Below are 6,005 nucleotides of genomic sequence, written 5' to 3'. Positions count from 1 at the left end.
TGAGTCTTAAAATATTGTTTTTCTTAAAATACAGTTTCTTTTCCAGTTTGGTATTCTCACCGTTCCATTATTGGAAAACATGGAGAACATTTACACAAATTCTATACTTAAGTTTGGAGTTTGGAGTACTTGAGTAATTCCATTTACTGTAATGCTACTTTATACTTCTACTACCCTACATTTTAGAGCAAATTGTTCTCTTTACTACACTATCTTTATTTGACAGCTTTACTTACTTGTTACTACGCAGATTGAGATTGTTTTACAACATTATTAGCTTTTAAAATATGATGCATTGATGTACAATTGCTGAACAGTTATAATATAGTTAAAATGATCTCCTGCAACTCGGCCAGCTACAACACTAAAATGCTACTTACAATTTAATGCATCAGTATCAACAATCCAATAAAATAATATATAATAATATAGAACTCAAAGGGGCCATTTTCCTGCATAACAAGTAGACTTACAAATAATACTGAAAGTACATTTAGCTAATAATACTTTTGTACTTTTTCTATTCCAAGAGTTTGACTTTAACTTGAAATTGAGTATGTTAATATTGAGGTATTTGTACTTTTACTTAAGTAAAAGTTCATATTGTTGTTTGTTTTCAGATGCCCTTTATTGTAGCCTCTTTGAGTATTATCAGTCTCTGGTGATACAGTAGCACTACACACTGAAATGCATCAGCAGCAGTGTGCATGGTTTGATACTCACAGTAATCAGATTACAAAGTAATAATAATTTACACAGTCACATTACAGATTGTTTAAACATATGCACTTAGATTCAGATTACATAGTTGAGACAGAAATGAATTCAAGGCTATATACACCTAATTAGACATAAAATTGCTGAAAATGTAGCTATATAATAATATACAGTAATATAATGTGCTACTTGTCTTCATGCAGTCACAGGTCAGAGGTCAGGTTCAGCTGAGAGGGTGGCAAGGCTCAATCTGGTTTAAAGACTTCTCAGGAAGGCAGATGCTTACTAACGTGGGGACTTGAACACATGCTCACTGTGCTGGACCTAAAGGTACAGTAAGTAATTAGAAGTGTTTATTGACTAGATGCAGCCAAATGGATTCCATTTGAGATTACAGCTTTAAGCAGTAATGTGTAACAGTCCACTTTACACCTTTACACCCCTCACAGCTACTGTGGCATTGTTTTTGCAGAGCACAGAGACTTTTCAGTTTAATGGCAGGAAAGTGTGCTTTCGAGTTGATGATTTATTGAAGTCATAAATCAGACACACTGTTATTGACATAGGTCATATCAATATAGCCTTGCAAGCTTAGTTATGTATGCAGGCTGTTGACAATTTGGGGTCTGCTTGCATTGTTGACGTTTTTCCTTCTGTGCAAACAGAGAGAGATTGTTTGTTAGTAAAAAGTCAACGCCTACTCTTGTGGTGGACTTAGTTTGTGGGTGCACAGTAAATCAGAATATGCACTGTATCGTGACAGTAAGTGTAATGAGGGTTTTTCTTTTCACGTTAACAGTGACCTGTTGCTCTCTTGGAGAGCTTGTCTCTTGGTGGGCGTGCACAAGCAGAATACAGGAGAAGCAGACAGTCCAAATGATAATGTTAAGGAGAACTTGGAGTTTGGAATGCAGGTGCATGTTTGAACAGTATCTGCTATACACCCTCTCCTTACTTACTGTTGGGTTAGTCTGCAGGCGTGTGTTTGGACGGGGAGCACATTTGATTGAAGAACTGCAATATGGGATATTTTACAGGCTGTCTGATATCTTCCATCTCCATGTCATTTTAACACAAATCATTCATCCCTATAGGTGCAACACTGTATCCTTCACAACCATTCACCATTTGACAGACATCATTTCCTGTGTCTAGATTTCTTAAGTCTTCATTTGAATTGCAAAGCTGGTAGGATCAAGCCTTCTTTGAATGCATTGTGTGATGTTTTGGCTGAAAGCGCTCAGGCCCTGTGGGATGACACGTGTCATGTGCCATCACTTCAGAGCTGCCCTCACTTCACACTAACTGATGAGGGTTGGTGTTGTCTAATAACTCAAGACCCTTATCAGGGAGGGAGGGGGAGACGCAGGCTGACACTTGCATGATGGTAAACTAGGAAGGCTGACAGCAGAGTGCTGGGAGATCATGGGTATTGCGGTTTGAGTGAAGCAGAGAGAAAAGGACATATCATGAATCCAGATTAGTCAGCCTGCATCTAACTGTTACAAAAAGAATGATTGAATGGAGGGCAGCGTACCGCAGTCTTAGTAAATTAAAGGTATCCGCAGCTCTCACCTCCTCTTAGCACAGCTTCGAGTCTTGAATGGAGCTGTCACAGCGGCTGGTGCCTCTCTGCCTTCACTACAGGATTGCTTTCTACCAGTGGGACCAGATGTAACCTACATCTGTCAGGCTTCATTAGCTATATCAATCTGGATAGCACTGTTCATTTTGACTTCACTTTTACTTTGACTTTTTTGTTAATTCTTCTATTCAGTTTGCACATTTAGACCATTATGATTTGCAATTTCATAATTAAGTATAAAAAAGTTTCTAGCACTGACCTTTTAGTTGGACTTTATCGTGCAGTTGAACATACCGTCATCGTGAGTTTAACTAAAGTTGATCAGTCTTTAAGGAGGATCACAAAATTATCCTCATCGCCGCAGGGAAAATCTCCATTTTACACTTCAGCAAGCATCTTTCAAGTGTTGCCGTGCGACTGAAGATTGGACTTCATTTCTTCAGGATTGACCCTTGTATTTCTCACCATGGCTTCTCTTCTCTGCATTTAAGATTTATTAGATGCAGTTTTCCTTTTTAAGATGTGATGGGGAAAATTATTTTGAAGCCTCCATGAAAGAGATTTCCTACCTTGAATATAAATGAATGGTGAAACGGTATATGTAGGGAATAAGCTGCCCACAGCGCCCAGTGGGACATCTCCATCTACATTGCTTTCATGTGAATGCCATGTAAAATGGGCTTTCCTTAAATACATAAAGACTACTAACCCATATTTTATCTGCTTGCATGTTTTTTAATAGACTTATGTTCACAATTTTGCTAGCTTGACTAATTATTTATTTGTCCTATGAATTTATGTACTTTATGAATTTATTTCTGTTTGTTAATTTAAAAACACACATCACCTTGTAGCTATATTCTTATAGTGAAGAATGATCACAGGAATAAACATATTTGATGAGTAGCCTACAAGAGATATGTGTTGTCCCTCCACCTAGTGGCAGTACAAGGGACAGCACTTCAGTCTACAATCACACACACAGCCCCGTCCCCACTTCCTACACCCCTATGTTTAAACCTATGTTTTCCCTATAATGAAATATTTGATTATAAGCAAATACATTTGAATAAGCAGATGGACAGGTCTTCAGTGACATGTAATATTTGCTCACTGTAATACTCGTGCTTAGACTGGGAACCATCCAGGATTTAAGTGTTTATGGATGATCTCATGTCATGCTGTACTGTTGGAGGCCAGTTGTAATGCAGAGCTATATTTAAACTTCCCCCGGGGGTGCCATTAAATCATGTAATTTCTTCGTCAGGCCTGGCTGACCTAATTTTAATACCCACATCAGACAGCATTAAGAAAAAACATTAAAAAGAGGAATTTTGCATGTTGTATCTACTGTGCTATCTTACATTTACATGTGAGACTTATAAGCAGAATAAGCTCAAATTCCTTACATTTGGATGTTGAAATGGCAGGAGCGTGATATTATGGGTTGTGTTACGGTTGTGTGTTTGTTTGTGTCAGCTTCCAGGAGGGAGAGTTGAAAGCGTGGCTATGTGTAGTTCTGCAAAGCGCTCAATCCATTTGGACCAGCAAGAGAAATGAGAAAATCATAAAAGGTTGATGTATAGAATGGCTGCATGGTTGTTTTTTGCTTTGCTGGGGATAAGAATACAGAATGTCTCAGCTAAATAGGATATAAATCTTAAATTGTGTTTCGCTGTATTATTTTGGGGAAATAGGGGACAGCCTGAAACATAATTTTGTATTAGAACCTTATAGATTGTAAAGTTCAATTTAGCTTTAGATAAGTGACTTTTGTTTGACGGCATGGGCTATTAATGCTGTGGACAGTACAAATGTCTTCGATTAGTCCTGTATGACAGTAGAAACCCTGGTCTGTTAGATCCTGCAGCTGCAGTACTCCTAACCTTGAGTGGGTGTTCACATCTACAGGGGATGGAAAATTCCCCTGTTCTCTTCAGATGCAAGCGGAAGAGGGGAGAAAAGACAGACTCAGAGACAGATATTTATAGAGAGAGTGGGAGAAAGTGAGATTGTGGCTTGGAAGGTTAAAGTAAGAGGGAGCAGCAGAATGACAGAGAAGGAGAATGACAGAGTTGTCGGGTGAAACGGGGAGATGGTGGAAAATGAAGATGAAGCAAGAAGATTTAGAAATGGATGATGCTGCAGACATCACCAGAGGCTGTGTGGACCCTGCTGTAAATCTCTGTCTCTCTGTAGGTCAGGTTGCCACTTTATTGTCTGTGTTGACCCTAATTAAGTCCTGAGATTGTGAATGAGTCACTGAAGGGCTAGAGGAAACATCTTCCTGTACGCCCATTGTTTCTCCACTGTGTCATCTCCTCCTCTGTCTTCAAACATTACTTTACTATGCTGATCCTAAAAGCAGATTGTTAATACCATGAGAGAATTTGAAATATTTATATGCTGCAGGAATAATATAGGTAGCTGAGTTCATTAGCATAGTCAGCTGAAGTGAAGTGGGCTTTGCTGAAGTGTTATTAATGTTGAATAGTTCATACATAAGTCAGAATGTGAACTCAAAGTCTTAATATTCCTATCTGGGTAGAATTATGTCACTAAGCAGACAGCTAAACTAGTAAATCGCCTCCTCTGAAGTCAAATTTACCCATATCTGTAGTTCTTTTTTCTGCTCTGACAACTGAAGCAACCATTTGTTCCAGGTACCCAGGAATCTATTGGCCTCATGGCATCGAATCTCTGCAAAGCTCCAGACTCCCAGTGAGCCTCCCCCCAGCTGTAATTACTGTTTCCTATCTACTGGGATTGTCCCCGACCAGGCCCACTGAGACGCCGCACTAAATCTCCTTGATGTCGTCAGTCAGCCATCCAGATAGGTGGCTGGACAGCCAGGAAAAGGCAGGGCCTCCTGCAAGTGAGCTCCTCTCCAGGGTGGTTGATGTATGGACCTACATGGGCTGATTTTAACGGATGGTGTCTCCTCCCACACTGGGCCATTCTGAAGTCATTGTCACACTGGGCAAATGTGTCCGGGAGAATAGATGGGAGTTTGCCGTGTTCAGGATAGGGTGGAGAAAATGTTGTCTTGCGGACACACGGCTGATGAGGTGGTGCAGACTGCCATTTTCCTGCTGTAAAAGGAAAGGAGTTTATAGGAGCTGGGCTGTCAAGAAAAGGAATAAATGAGGATATGTGGAGGGAGGTGTTCGTTAGAACACTGATGTTCAGCATTGTATTTGTGCGTGTGTTTTGTGTGTGCGGGTACTGTACATATTTTAGTTTGATCAATGATTCTTTTGCAAGGAAGACATTGTTAGTACAGCAACAAAACATGTAGTTTCAGATAGAATAAAGACAATCTTGGAAACGGAACATAGGAGAATAGAGGGCTTAGAGCATCAATGATCGATGAGTATGTGGATGTTTCACTTTCCATTTGTTTCCAGTTATTTAATATAACAAGTGCTCAATCTGGTTTTGATGTAGAAGGCCATTTGACTGAGAGCGCCGCTGAATTTTAGTGGCATATGTTTCAGTTTATTGTTGTCTGGGGCTTTGTTCTTCCTTTATGTTGAAAAGGTCATTTTAAAGGACATGAATTAGACTGAGATGTAAAACATTTCATTGAGCTTTGTTGCAGGCTGAGAGGGGCTGATGATGAAAGGTGTCTCAGTGCCTTTAGTTTGAAATATTGATTTGTTTTAATGTTGATGTCCAAAAGTAAATTAAACACTCAATGTAA

General features: G+C 39.4%; 1 long non-coding RNA gene across 2 annotated transcripts in view; it reads left to right on the top strand.

Moving 5' to 3' along the window:
• The window catches only part of LOC122883993, a 91,612-nt gene that overhangs the window by 928 nt on the left and 84,679 nt on the right, over nt 1-6,005 (top strand). For both annotated transcript variants that reach the window (XR_006379771.1, XR_006379772.1), the window contains exon 2: nt 921-1,047. This is a non-coding gene — a long non-coding RNA (uncharacterized LOC122883993). The remainder of the gene's footprint in view (nt 1-920; nt 1,048-6,005) is intronic.

The sequence above is a fragment of the Siniperca chuatsi genome, linkage group LG11 (genome assembly GCF_020085105.1).
Source record: "Siniperca chuatsi isolate FFG_IHB_CAS linkage group LG11, ASM2008510v1, whole genome shotgun sequence".
Taxonomy (NCBI): domain Eukaryota; kingdom Metazoa; phylum Chordata; class Actinopteri; order Centrarchiformes; family Sinipercidae; genus Siniperca; species Siniperca chuatsi.
Note: the sequence above shows the minus strand (reverse complement) of the source record. Positions and strands in the feature narration are given on the sequence as shown.